General features: G+C 44.0%; 3 non-coding genes across 3 annotated transcripts; all 3 read right to left on the reverse strand.

The window, feature by feature from the left end:
- Nucleotides 1-4486: 4486 nt before the first annotated feature.
- Nucleotides 4487-4651, reverse strand: LOC122812399. Its single transcript, XR_006366412.1, has one exon. It is a non-coding gene; the product is annotated as a U1 spliceosomal RNA (small nuclear RNA).
- A 7706-nt stretch (nucleotides 4652-12357) lies between these two features.
- Nucleotides 12358-12523, reverse strand: LOC122812402. Its single transcript, XR_006366414.1, has one exon. It is a non-coding gene; the product is annotated as a U1 spliceosomal RNA (small nuclear RNA).
- A 1390-nt stretch (nucleotides 12524-13913) lies between these two features.
- LOC122812394 lies at nucleotides 13914-14079 on the reverse strand. Its single transcript, XR_006366408.1, has one exon. It is a non-coding gene; the product is annotated as a U1 spliceosomal RNA (small nuclear RNA).
- Between the last annotated feature and the right edge of the window lie 232 nt (nucleotides 14080-14311).

Below are 14311 nucleotides of genomic sequence, written 5' to 3' on the forward strand. Positions count from 1 at the left end.
CTAGTCTTATATGTAAATCCATGGAAAGAATTATGATGATCAGTAGAGATATAGTAAGCCTCCAGTCACTGGATCCAACCCAGTTTGGTTTCATCAAGGGCAGATCATGCCTACTCAGCCTAGTGGACATCTTTGAGAAGATCACGAAAGCAATGGATGAGGGCAAAATTGTTCACACTGCCTAACTTGACCTGGCCAAGGCATTTGACACAATACCCCACTTGGGCATTGCTGACAAACTCAAGAGGTTACATATAGACCCATATGTCACCCAGTGGATAGCCAACTGGCTCACAGACAGGACCCAGGAAGTTGGGGAGTCCATCTCTACAAAGAGGCCAGTCACAAGTGGAGTCCCTCAGGGATCAGTCCTTGGACTGCTCCTTTTTGGCATTTACTTCTCAGAACTCAAGGCCAATGTCAGTGGTCTCTGGCTGACTACATTTGCAGATGATTGCAAATTAGGAGCTGTCATTGAATCTCACACTGACACAAATGTTCTCCAGGAGGGGATGGCACAGATAAACAACTGGTGTCAAAGCCATGGACTAAAACTAAATGCCACGAAATGCATAATAGTATCCTTTGGGAAGTCATCCATCCCTGGTAACTATCATATTGACAACACTCCCCTTTGAGTTGACCCAGTAGTCAGGGACTTAGGGACGCATATAGATAGTAATCAAGCCTTTGATCATCCTATGTCTACAGTGGTAAGGAAATCATTCTATGTTGCACAACTTATAAACAAAGGTATGGCATCTAAGTCCAAGGAAGTCATTGTTCCACTATATTAAGCATTCATCAGACCTATCATTGAGTACAAATCCCCCCTTTGGTATGTACCTTACCAGGCATATCCAACAATTAGAATGTCCACAGAGGTTCCTCACTAAAAGAATATAGGGCATAAGTAATATGTCTATGGAGACCACTTCAAGATCCTATCGCTGTACCCTGTCTCCCATAGGCTTTTGAGGGGAGATCTATGCCTGGCATACAGGGTATTGTCAGACCCCACTCTGATGAACCTCCTCCATATCCACAAAACAAACAGCACCAGAATTACCCATTCTAAACACTTAAACCTTGTCTGTGATATAAATAAGACCTGCTGGAGAGATAGGTATGTATCTCAGAGACTATCCCGTCTATGGAACAGTCATCCCATCCATGTGAAGCAGAGTTCTTCCCTAACTTGGACAATTGGATGGGAAACCAGAAATTCATTCCTGATTTGGCACCTATGTCTCTAATGGACACAAGTAACTTGTAAATGGTTCATCTGCCAGGCCCATGCTTAGACTTGTCAAGGGTATAGGTTCATAAGTTCATAGGTTCATACTAGGCTATCTGCCCTGGGGCATTTATAAGCCTAGCCCAATTGTGTTTGGCTTATGCCACCCCTTGATTTAAGTATACTGTGCCCTTTTTAAAGTTTAGTTTACTGTGCCTCTGTCTAATAGTGATACAGATGTAATCCCCGGGACAAACTTACGATCCCCCATCCACTCATCAAGATTCTTCTTGAAGAGAGTCAGTGAGGTGCTCTGCCTAACATGAATTGGAATTCTATTCCAGAGCGAAGGGAACCTCTGGGTTATGAATCTGTCCCTCCAGCATGTTCTATTTATTTCTGTGCTGAGGTTCAAGTCCCTTGAGCACGTGGCTCTAAGGGATTTAGATTTACTGAGGTGGATCATGTCCATTAATTCTGGGTTGGACATAGCTTTATATATCAGGCATAGATTGCCTCGAAGTAGGCGGTATACAACTGAGTAGAGCTGGAGTTTTTTTAACCGAGCAGCATATGGCATCTGTTTGAGTCCCTTGATCCTCCTGGTGAGGTACTTTTGGGGTCTTTCTAATTGTTGCAGGTGTCGGGTAAGGTACATCCCAAAGGGGGCATTGTATTCTATGATGGGCCTGATGAGGGATGAATAAAGGGGCACGATTACCTCTCTTGATCTAGATGTGAATCCTTTCATGATGAGGTGGGCTATGTAGAAGGTCCTTCTAACCACTTTGACAATGTGGTTGTCAAAGGAGAGATTGCTATCAACTTGGGTCTCCAGATCCCTAATTACTTTCTCTGTACTTAATGGGTTACCACCTATGTGGTAATTTGTGGGCACATTGTTTTTGCCAAAGGGTATGACTATACACTTTTTGGCATTTAGGTTTAGACCATGGCTCTGGCACCAGTTATCCGTCTCTGCGAGACCTTTTTGAAGGATGTTTGTGTCAGCTGGAGAGTCGATTATGGCACCCAGCTTGCAGTCATCTGTGAACTTGGTGAGCCATAGTCCTCCCACGTTGGCCTGTACCTCAGAAAAGTAAATACCGAACAAGAGAGGTCCCAGGACAGAACCTTGTGGGACGCCACAAGTGACCGGTTTCGAGTCAGACATGGCTCCAGCAACTCTGACTCTGTGGGTTCTTTCTTTGAGCCAGTTTGCGACCCGTCTTGTGACATAGGGGTTTATATTTAGGCTGGATAGTTTATCTATGATGCCCGAGTGGGGTATTGTGTCAAATGCCTTTGCGAGGTCCAGATAGGCTGTGTGGACTACCTTCCCTTCATCTATGGCCTTGGTGACTATTTCAAAGAAGTCGACCAGGTTCAAAAGGCAGGATCTGCCCTTGATGAAGCCAAATTGGGTAGGATCTAGTGTCTGTAGGTCCCCAATGTCTTTGTTTATGAGTTCCATGATGATCCTCTCCATAGCCTTGCAGACTAGGCTAGTCAGGCTTATGGGGCGATAGTTTCCAGGGTCCGTAGAGGCGCCACCTTTGTGGAGTGGGACCATTGTTGCTGTACGCCATTCTTTGGGCACATATCCTGTAGTGAGGCTGAGATTGTACAGCAGTTTTACTTGAGGGATTAGTTCTTCTTGGAGTTCATGTAGGACACAACCCGGGATGCCATCTGGTCCCATGGAAGCAGTGTTTTTGCTTTGGAGAGGGCGGCCTTCACCTGAGCATCAGAGATGTTTGGGAGGCTGCACTCTGCCGGGATAGATACTTGCTCTTTTGGGGGGGAGGGGGTGGAGAAGTTTGCACTGAACCTGTCTGCCAGGATATTGGCAATGTCTGTGGGTTCAGTGTATTTTTTGTCATTTAGAATCAACTCAGAACAAGTCTGGGAGTTGCATCCCAGGTTCCTAACATAACTGAAAAAAAGCCTTGTGATTGTCTTTAGTGTCCTGTGCAATTTTTCTCTCAAAGCTGGCCTTGGAGGATTTTATGAGGGATCGTAATTTTTTGCTAGTACTGATCAGAGATGCCTTCCCTTTTAGGGATTTTGCTCTATCATGTAGTAGCGTCCTCCTTCTGTTGTACAGTTTATTTATGGCTGGGATCCACCAGACTGGACGCCTGCCTTTGGATGATTGGGTCTTGATTTTGTTTGGGATAGCATGATCCATGCATTCCTGGAGATGTCCGTAGAATGCGTTTATATAGGATTCTGCAGTTTGGGCCATAGTTTCCACTGGCCCTGGGGCCTTGAAGGATTCCAGTTTGGTTTTGAGAAGTGTGAAGTTCGCTTTTGAGAAGTTTTTCACTGTGGTTTTCTGGGCCGGGGGTGGGGTCGGGATGTGGATATCCAGTGAAATTAATTTATGGTCTGATCTTGGTATCAGAACTTGTCAGAGATTTGGGATACATGGCTAGGCTTAAAAAGGCCCTTGGGGTCATTAGCCTAGTAAACACCTATGTACCTATGAACCTTAACACCTACGCACCAAATAACTAAAGTCATAAACTTTCCCAAGCAAATCATAATGTTTTGGGATAGTTTATTGTTCTTGCAATGGGTTTAAGCACAATTAATTTTCTTTTAAAAGTCTTTTAATAACAAAAGTCTTACCGTACCTTGTCTGCCCTTTAAACAAGTTCTAGAGTGGGTGTAGGAGGGGGAGGCAATGCCTGTTTCCAGGGGTTCAGAAATGTCAGTATTGGCTGCCATCTTTCACAAGTCAAAGTCCATGGAAAGGAAAGGAAAGGAAAGGAAAGGAAGGAGCATGCTTCAGGAGAGAAAGTTTGAGGGAGAAAGATGGAAAGGAAAGGAACAATTGTGTTTTGAGGGAAAGTTTGAGAGGGAAAGACAGAAAGGAAAGGAAGAAGTGTGTTTCAAGAGAGAAAGTTTGAGAGAGAAAGACGGAAAGGAAAGGAAGAAGTGTGTTTCAAGAGAGAAAGTTTGAGAGAGAAAGACGGAAAGGAAAGGAAGAAGTGTGTTTTGAGGGAAAGTTTGAGAGAGAACGACGGAAAGGAAAGCAACAAGAGTTTTTAGCGTGACAAAGACAGAAAAGACATGCATCTGGAGAAAAAGGTAAGTCTTGTAAAGAGTACTACAAGAGTAAATGGCTGTTTCTCAATTAGGAGCTTCGGGAGTTGCATACATATCATTGTCTAGAAATACAGGCGTGTGATCTAGGCATGATAGAAGAAAAGAAATAGATCTGATTGTTTGTTAGCTTACGTTTGGGGGACTGCGCAGTGGCAGTCCACCACTACCATAAATTATACAGTTGAGTTTCTCACATTTGGGGAAATCACAGTAGTCAACCCAACTGAAAAATGCAATGGAAGAGTCTTGTCCTGGGGAAACCACCTTCTTGATCTTGGTATTCCCCCTGGAGGAAAGTATGACTTTGGTTACGGAGAACCTGGCAATTCTGTATGTGGTTATTGGCAAAACCAGGTTTGAGAAAAGAAAGGAATGGAAAGAAAGACTATTTCAGGAAGAGAAAGATGGAAAGGAAAGGAGAAAGCATGTTTTGAAAGAAAAAGATGGAAAGGAAAGGAAGAACTGTGTTTTGATAAACAAATTTCGAGAAAGAGAAACTCTCAGAGAGAAAGACAGAAAGGAAAAGAAGCAGCAAGTTTTGAGAGAAAGTTTGAGAGAGATATTCAGAAAGGAAAGGAAGAAGCATGTTTCGAGAAAGAAAGACAGAAATTGCATTTGTAGAAAAAGGTAAGTGTTGTAAATAAGAGTAAATTATTCGCTGTTTCTGAGTTAGGAGCTTGGGGAATTGTATATATTGTGACGACCGTGCCCTGGCCCAGCAATCAAGGAGCCTCAATCCTCACCACTAACACCAGGGAGGTCGTCTCCTAGAGGAGGAAAGGATGACTAATACACACAGTAAAGTACAATTTCCCTTAAGTGCACACAGAGATCACAGTAAGTCTGGGGCTGGCTGCTCCCTTGCTCACCAGATCCCCAATAAGACTCCCCACTGGCACAGCTATAGGGTCCAGGTCTCAGCCTAACTGGGCAAGCTAGAACCTCCAGTATCCTCTCTGTCCAACCACCGCTTTGTGACCCTGCCCATGTAGCTGACACAACACACACACACACTTTGAGATAAGTATTTATACAATTTCACAGACACTCCTGGGAAAGGCTGATACAGATTCTCCAGCTGTGCCCCTTTACCCAGACTATACGGTAGTAATTACTGCCACCACCCAGTTAATAATTTCAGCTACTAAAAGGCCCTTAAAAGGGTGTCCAATTATTACTGTGCAATATTAATATCCAATGGTAATGTGACTATACAGTCTAAGGCTTATTGGAAGGGCTTAGATAGTAAACTCTATAAGTATATAATGTACTCTAAAGCATACTTCATCTCTACACAAACAGCCACAGGTAGAAGGTTTTAAAAATATTTAATAATAAATAGCTAAAACACAAGACAAATCTACTGCACCACAGAGATATCTAAGAGTTCACAGATCACACAGAAACTTAAAATAATATTGTAGGAAAGATCTGATTACACAGAAAAATACTTAATCTAACTTTCTAATCTTTAGCTAATCTTAAGAGAAAACACAGTGCTACAATCCTACTTACATACATAAAGAGCATAGGCAGTGCTGGTAAGTTAGATGTCCAAGATCAAAATGCTCTTTGTCTCTCTCTGAGACATAGTTTATAAAACATCACTAACAAACATGTCTCTGGGTCCTCCCCAGATTACATTATTTTTGACACTTAGGTTTTCCCAGTATTCATATTGCATCATCTTAACAGCTGGTCTGAGTTCTCCGGCCACAAACTGCATTATTTAGCAATCTAACACCTGCACAGAAACTTACAATAGAAGACATTTCACATGTATATACTAACAGAAACTTAAGGAATAAAGCACCTTCCACATCTAAATTCTAGTCATAAACTTTAGCCTTAAAACAATGGGCATGGCCATGCTTCACTGGGCCAGTATAGTGCAATGTTGTCACATATTTTGTAGTTCCACATTTCACAGTGTTTTCTTACATTTAAAAACACAAGTCTGTATTTTACATTTATTTATACAGTTGATAGAATTATATATTAAATTCTATTTGACTAGGCGGGCAGCCTTCGCCCATCTCTCCCCAATCGTCACATCCCCCCCCCCCCCCCGGGGAACTCAAGCAAGTTTTTCAAGTGCCCCTTGAGAAACATTGCTTGAGAGTGTCAGGTCTATCTGGGTGTACCTCACCCCATTCCCTGTTTTGAGAGCCCATCTGCATTGGCATTGCTACTCCCACTGCAGTGCTGCACTGACATATCATATGCTTGCAACCCCAGGCTCCATCTTAGCAACTTGGCATTTTGCTGACTGGCTCTATTTAACCATGTTAGAGGGTTGTGATCTGTCATCACAGTGAATTTTCTTCCATACAGATAAGGCTGAAGTTTTTGTAGTGCCCACACTATGGCTAGATATTCCTTTTCTACCGCTGCATAGCTTTCCTCCCTGAGTTGGAGCCTACGACTGAGATAAACCACTGGGTGCTTTTCTCCCTCTGAAGAAATCTGGCTAAGTACAGCCTCAACCCTATAGTTTGAAGCATCCACCTGCACAACAAAGTCTTTGCTGTAGTCTGGACCGGCTAACACAGGGGGTCCTCCCAAAGTTTCCTTAAGCTTCTGAAATGCCTGCTCACATGCTGGCGTCCACATTACCTTATCTGGCCTGCTCTTCCTTGTCAGGTCTGTGAGGGGAGCAGCTATGGTACTATAATTGGGAACAAACTTTCTGTAGTACCCTGCTGCCCCTAAGAATGCCCTCACCTGCTTTTTGGTAACAGGTGCAGGCCATGCCTGAATAGCTTCTACTTTGGCAGGTTATGGCCTTATCTTACCACTCCCCACTCTATGTCCTAGGTAGGAGAGCACTGCCATACCCACCTGACATTTGCTCGGCTTAATGGTCAACCCTGCCCTCTGTAGTCTACCCAGCACCTCCCTAACATGCTGAAGGTGCTCTTGCCAGGAATGGCTGTAGATAGCAATATCATCCATGTAAGCAAGGGCAAACCCTCCTGCTCCTGCTAAGATATGATCTACCAGCCTCTGGAAAGTCACTGGGGCATTCTTCATCCCAAAGGGCATCTTTGTGAACTCATACAAGCCAAAAGGAGTCACAAAGGCTGACTTCTCTCTAGCACTGGGAGTTAAGGGCACCTGCCAGTAACCCTTAGATCAATGGTTGCAAGATACTTAGCCCCACCCAGCTGCTCTAGGGCCTCATCTGTCCTAGGCATGGGGTAAGCATCCGAATCTGTGTGACTATTTCATTTCCTGTAATCCACACAGAACATGTTGCTGCCATCCATCTTTGGCACCAACACCACTGGTGAGGCCCAGGGACTGTTGGATTCTTGAATCACCCCTAGTTCCAACATCTCCTGTACCTCTTCCCTGAGAGTCTGTTTGACTATCTTAGGCACCCTATAAGGGGCCTGCCTGATAGGCCTTTGGGGTCCTGTATCCACCTGGTGCTGCACCAGGTGGGTGCACCCTGGTTTCCCGGTGAACATGCCCCCAAACTCCTGCAATCCACTGCAAGTGCTCAGCACAAGGACCTCCCTATCATGGTAAGGTTTCATCATGTTAACATGGTACAATATGTGCCCCTGCCATCTGTCTAGCACTTCCACCATATAATTAACATCACATACCTTTATTACCACCTTGTAGGGTTCCTCCCAACCTGCTTGCAACTTGTTGTGTCAGACAGGAATGAGAACCATCACCTGCTGTCCTACAGCATACTCTCTAGCTCGAGCATTCCTGTCATACTACACCTTTTTCTGTTGTTGGGATTCTGCCAGGTTCTCCTGGGCCAGGCCCATGAGTTCCCTGAGCCTTGTCCTGAGGCTCAGGACATATGCCACAACAGACTCCTTGTGAGACTCACACTCACCTTCCCACTCATCTCAAATTAAATCTAGAGATCCCCTCACCCTATGCCCATACAGCAACTCAAAAGGTGATAAACCTGTGGATTCCTGGAGAACCTCTCTGTAAGCAAACAACAGATGGGGCAAATATTTGTCCCAATCCCGCTTAAACTGATCTGCAAAAGCCCGTAGCATGGACTTGATTGTAGAGTTTAACCTCTCAACAAGACCATTAGTCTGGGGATGGTAGGGGGTGGTCTTCATGTGCTTCACCCCACAGGACTTCCACAGACAAGCCAGCAGGTCTGACATAAAACTGGCACCTCTGTCAGACAATATTTCCTCTGGAAAACCTACCCTGCTGAAAATCTCTAGCAAAGCATTTGCCACCTTCTCAGCCTCAATGGAGGACAAAGCCACTGCCTCAGGGTATCGTGTAGCATAATCTACAATCACTAGGATATACTTTTTCCCTGTGGAACTTGGGGTACTTAAAGGACCCACAATATCCATAGCTATCCTCTGAAATGGCTCCTCAATCACAGGCAGAGACATCAAAGGAGCTCTCACCTTGTCTCCTGCCTTGCCTAGCTTTTGGCACTGCTCACAGGTCCTGCAGTACCCTGTTACATCTTTGGAAATTCCAGGCCAATAGAAATTTTGCATAACACACGTCTTTGTACATTTTATGCCCATATGACCTGCAAAGGGAATATCATGGGCCATGGCTAGAAGTGCCAGAGGGTAAGCGCTAGGCACTACCAACTGCTGTACTCTCTCACCTTCTAGCCCTCACTCAGGGGTCCACTCTCTGTGCAGTAACCCTTTGTTCCAGTAATCAGAGTCCCCCTTCCCTTGAGAATCAGGTGCTGCCCTAGCTACTTGCCTCAGGCCTTGCAATGTAGGGTCTGAGAGCTGAGCCTGTCTCAAGTCTCTCCTTATAACCCTTCCCAGCTCCCCTTCCACAGGAAATCTGACATCCTCTGACAGCGGTGCCTCACTGTCTGCCTGGGTACTACTACTCACCTCTACCTTTGCAGTTACCATCTCCAAGGGAACATCAGTACCCACAAGCAGCTGTGGCTCACATTCAGTCTCACTGCTACAGCATAGCTCACTCCCTGAAGTAACCACCTCAGCAGTCCTGGCTGCAAGTATGCAGTCTGTCTGGGTCTCCCCCAGGCTACCAGACTCACATGCTTGCCTCCTAGCCTAACTGCATTTAACTGCATAAGTACATGGTAATGCCTCATCCAAATCCTTCCCTCTCAGGATATCTGCAGGACGGCAGTTCCATACCCCTGTTGTCTCAAGACAACCTTTTATTGGCATTTTGTCTTTCCCACTTACCGGCTCTCTCACCTTTGGTTCCCCACCTTGCCTCCGTGGACACCTGCATGCCACATGGCCCCACTGGTTGCATTCAAAACATTTAACCCTAGCTCCTGGATGTGTACCTGGACTAGTGGCTTCCCCTGCTACTGGTGGATTCTGTTGGGGCAGTCCGTGCTCCCCACCATGGGTTCCTTTAGTCCCATGAGCAGTACTGGGGGTCCCTTTCCTGTGCAGGGCTGCCCCACTTGCTAGGTATAGGTCTCCCTTCTTGTCCAACTCCTCTGAAGTAGCACACTGTCTATCAGCTAACCAGATCCTCGTGTCCTCAGGCAAAGTGCTAAGGGCTTGTTCCCTTACCAAAAGGTCTGCCAGCCATTCAAAAGTGGTGACCTGACATCCACTCACCCAGCTATGAAAATAAGTGCTCAGTTCAACAACATATTCACATACATTTTCATTTGCCTTGCGTCTATGCTCACAAAACTGTTTCTTATACATTTCAGGTGTTAGATTAAAACATTCTAACAAATGTATTTTTACAGCAGTATAATCAAACAGTCAGTGTCATGCATTTTTGCTAAAGAAGTTACAGCTTTACCATGGAGTAAGGGGGTCAGGAACCGTACCCAGAGCCTTTGGTCAACTTCATACTGTTTACATACCCGCTCAAACATATGAATGAAGCTATCAAAATTATCCCCCTCTTTAAACTGTGAAAGAAATTTACTGACCTTTTGTGCTTATGGGGTCCAGTTACTCCCGTCCCCATTACCTCCATGACTCTAGCGAAGAGTCAGCATTTCCCTGTCATGCTTTCTCTGCCGTTCCTGTTCTTCAGCTTGTAGACTCCACATTTTCTCAGCTGCTTCTAGTTCCATACGCCTGGCCTCCAACTCAAGTGTTTTTAGCTCCAGCTGAATTTTTAAGTCCACTGTAGAAAGGTTGAGCTGTCCATTCTCCGAGAATATTGTATCTCCACTGTCAGTCTGATTATCCTCCAGGCTGCTGTTTTCTGATGCAGCTGTAACCAAGGCTGCAGTCAGGTCTGCCTTAGTCAGGTTTCCATGCACCAGCCCCCTAGCCTGACACATCTCCGCCAGCTGGCTCCTTGTCAGATTTCCATACTCTTCTGCTGACATGCTGCCTGCTCACCCTGACTAACACTAAGCTAACAAAAGAAATAAACAATTGTGATCTGAACTCTTGGTATACACTGCGTGGCTGTTTTAGAGTACAAAACACTTTTAGAGATGACTGTACATAAGCTATAGGAATTCGCTCTACCCACACCACTACAAGCCAATTAGTATGTGAAGTAGATACCACCACTGCCAAACACTTGTGATGACCATGCCCTGGCCCAGCAATCAAGGAGCCTCAATCCTCACCACTAACACCAGGGAGGTCGTCTCCTAGAGGAGGAAAGGATGACTAATACACACAGTAAAGTACAATTTCCCTTAAGTGCACACAGAGATCACAGTAAGTCTGGGGCTGGCTGCTGCCTTGCTCACCAAATCCCCAATAATAATCCCCACTGGCACAGCTATAGGGTCCAGGTCTCAGCCTAACTGGGCAAGCTAGAACTTCCAGTACCCTCTCTGTCCAACCACCGCTTTGTGTCCCTGCCCAAGTAGCTGACACAACACACACACATACACACTTTGAGATAAGTATTTATACAACTTCACAGACACTCCTGGGAAAGGCTGACACAGATTCTCCAGCTGTGCCCCTTTATTCAAACTATACGGTAGTAATTACTGCCACTACCCAGTTAATAATATCAGCTACTAAAAGGCCCTTAAAAGGGTGTCCAATTATTACTGTGCAATATTAATATCCAATGGTAATGTGACTATACAGTCTAAGGCTTATTGGAAGGGCTTAGACAGTAAACTCTATAAATATATAATGTACTCTAAAGCATATTTCATCTCTACTCAAAGCAGCCACAGGTAGAAGGTTTTAAAAATATTTAATAATAAATAGCTAAAACACAAGACAAATCTACTACACCACAGAGATATCTAAGAGTTCACAGATCACACAGAAACTTAAAATAATATCATAGGAAAGATCTGATTACACAGAAAAATACTTAATCTAACTTTGTAATCTTTAGCTAATTAAGAGAAAGCACAGTGCTACAATCCTACTTACATACATAAAGAGCATAGGCAGTGCTGGTAAGTTAGATGTCCAAGATCAAAATGCTCTCTGTCTCTCTCTCTGAGACATAGTTTATAAAACATCACTAGCAAACATGTCTCTGGGTCCTCCTCAGATTACATCATTTTTGATACTTAGGTTTTCCCAGTATTCATATTGCATCATCTTAACACCTGGTCTGAGTTCTCAGGCCACAAACTGCATTATTTAGCAATCTAACACCTGCACAGAAACTTACAACATTAGAACACATTTCACATGTATACACTAACAGAAGCTAAAGAGATAAAACACCTTCAACATCTAAATTTTAGTCATAAACCTTAGCCTTAAAACAATGGGCATGAAATCATCCATCCGCCCTCGGGCCGAATTCTAACATGAAAGGATACAACATGCTTCACTGGGCCAGTAGAGTGCAATGTTGTCACATATTTTGCAGTTCCACATTTCACAGTGTTTTCTTACATTTAAAAACACAAGCATGTATTTTACATTTATTTATACAGTTGATAGAATTATATATTAAATTCTATTTGACAAGGCTGGCAGCCTTCGCCCAACTCTCCCCAATCGTCACATATATAAAATTGGTTAGAAATACAAGCTTGAAAGCTAGGCATGGTAGAACACAAAAAACATATCTGTTTGTTAGCTTAAGTTTAGAGGACTGCACAAACATGGTCCCCCACTGTCATAAATTATGCATTTGAGTTTCCCACATTTGGAGAAATCACAGGGGTCTACCCAACCGAAGTTTACAATGGAAGAGCTTCATTCTGGGGAAACTACCCTCTTGATTGTTGTATTTCTCCTGCAATGTAAGTATGCCTTTGGCTTCTGACAACCTGGCAGTGGTGTATGTGGTTAGTGACAAACGTAGATTTGGGAAAAGTAAGGAAAAGAATGAAAGGAAAGGAAGAAGCATATTTCAAGAAAGAAAGTTTGAGAGAGAGAAATGGAAATGAAAGAAGGAGTGTGTTTTGAGAGAGTAAGACAGAAAAGAAGTACTTCTAGAGAAAAAGGTAAGTGTTGTAAATAAGTGTCCTGGGACCGCTCTTGCTTGGCATCTACTTCTCTGAAGTACAGGCCAACACTAAGGGACTCTGGCTAACAAAGTTCGCAGATGACTGCAAACTGGGAGCCATTATTGAATCCCCAAATGATGTGGATACTCTACAAAAGGGCCTTACAGAAACAGATGCTTGGTGCCAGAGCCATGGGCTCAAGCTCAATGCCAAGAAATGTATAGTTATCCCCTTTGAGAAAAAACATGTACCCGTGAATTACCATATAGGTGGCAGTACACTAAACACCGAAAGTGTGATAAGAGACTTAGGGACACAGGTGGACAGTGGTCTCACCTTCGATAACCACATCACCACAACAGTCAGGAAATCCTTCTATGTGGCACTCCTCATCACTAAGGGGTTTTCATCCAGAAAAAAGGAGGTCATTGTCCCACTGTACTCATCCCTCATTAGACCCGTTATAGAATACAACGCCCCATTTGGTATGTACCTCTCAAGACATCTGCAACAACTGGAAAGGCCACAGAAATACCTCACTAAAAGAATCACAGGCCTAAAGCAGATGTCCAACGCTGACCGCCTTGAAAAACTCCAGCTATACTCTGTCGCATATCGTCTACTCAGAGGCGATCTCTGCTTAACATACAAGGCCATGTCAAACCCAGAGCTGTTGGACATGCTACACTTAAAGAAATCCCAATCCCTCAGAGCCACACACTCCAGGGATCTAAACCTTGTCATCACAATAAACAAAACATGCTGGAGGAATAGGTTCCTGACCCAGAGACTCCCCAGACTTTGGAATAGATTGCCCATACATGTCAAGCAGAGTGCCTCTTTGGCCCTCTTCAAAAGGAACCTTGACGATTGGATGGGAGAAAGGAAATTCACCCCGGGGATCACGTCAGTCACCCTGCTAGATAGGGGTCCAGGGAAGTAAATAGTGTGGGAAGAAATAGCCAGGGAATTGTTATGGCTAGGCTTATATAGGCCCTAGGGCTGATAGCCTAATACCAACCTATGAACCTATGAACCTATGTGTAATGCAAGAGTAAACGATTGGCTGTTACTGAGTTAGGAGAGTGGGGAATGGAATGTACAACGTCAGTTCGAAATACAGACTTGTGATCTAGGCATGGTAGAACAAAAAAAAAAACAGATCTGTTTGTTTGTTTGTTAGCTTAAGTTCAGGGAACTGCACAAATGCAGTCCCACACTACCATAAATTATGCAGTGGAGATTCCCACAGTTGTGGAAATCACAGGGGTCTACCCAACCAAAAAGTGCAATGGAAGAGCCTCATACTGTGGAAACCACCTTCGTGATCATGGTATTCCAACTGCTAGGTAAGAAAGATGGAAAGGAAAGAAAGAAGCACATTTCAAGAGAGAAAGTTTGACAGAAAAACATGGAAAGGAAAGAAAGCGTTATTTAGAGGGATTGACAAATGGTAAAGTATCGCAGAATAGGTGGAATATCACAGAATAAGAACAGGGTCAACTGCAGAATGCTAAACAGAAAATAAGGCATTACCTCAATAATATGCATGAGTTTTAAAAAGATTACTGATAAGCAACTGTTTTTGA

Source organism: Protopterus annectens, chromosome 9.part0, assembly GCF_019279795.1.
Source record: "Protopterus annectens isolate FY-2018-M chromosome 9.part0, PAN1.0, whole genome shotgun sequence".
Lineage (NCBI taxonomy): Eukaryota > Metazoa > Chordata > Ceratodontiformes > Protopteridae > Protopterus > Protopterus annectens.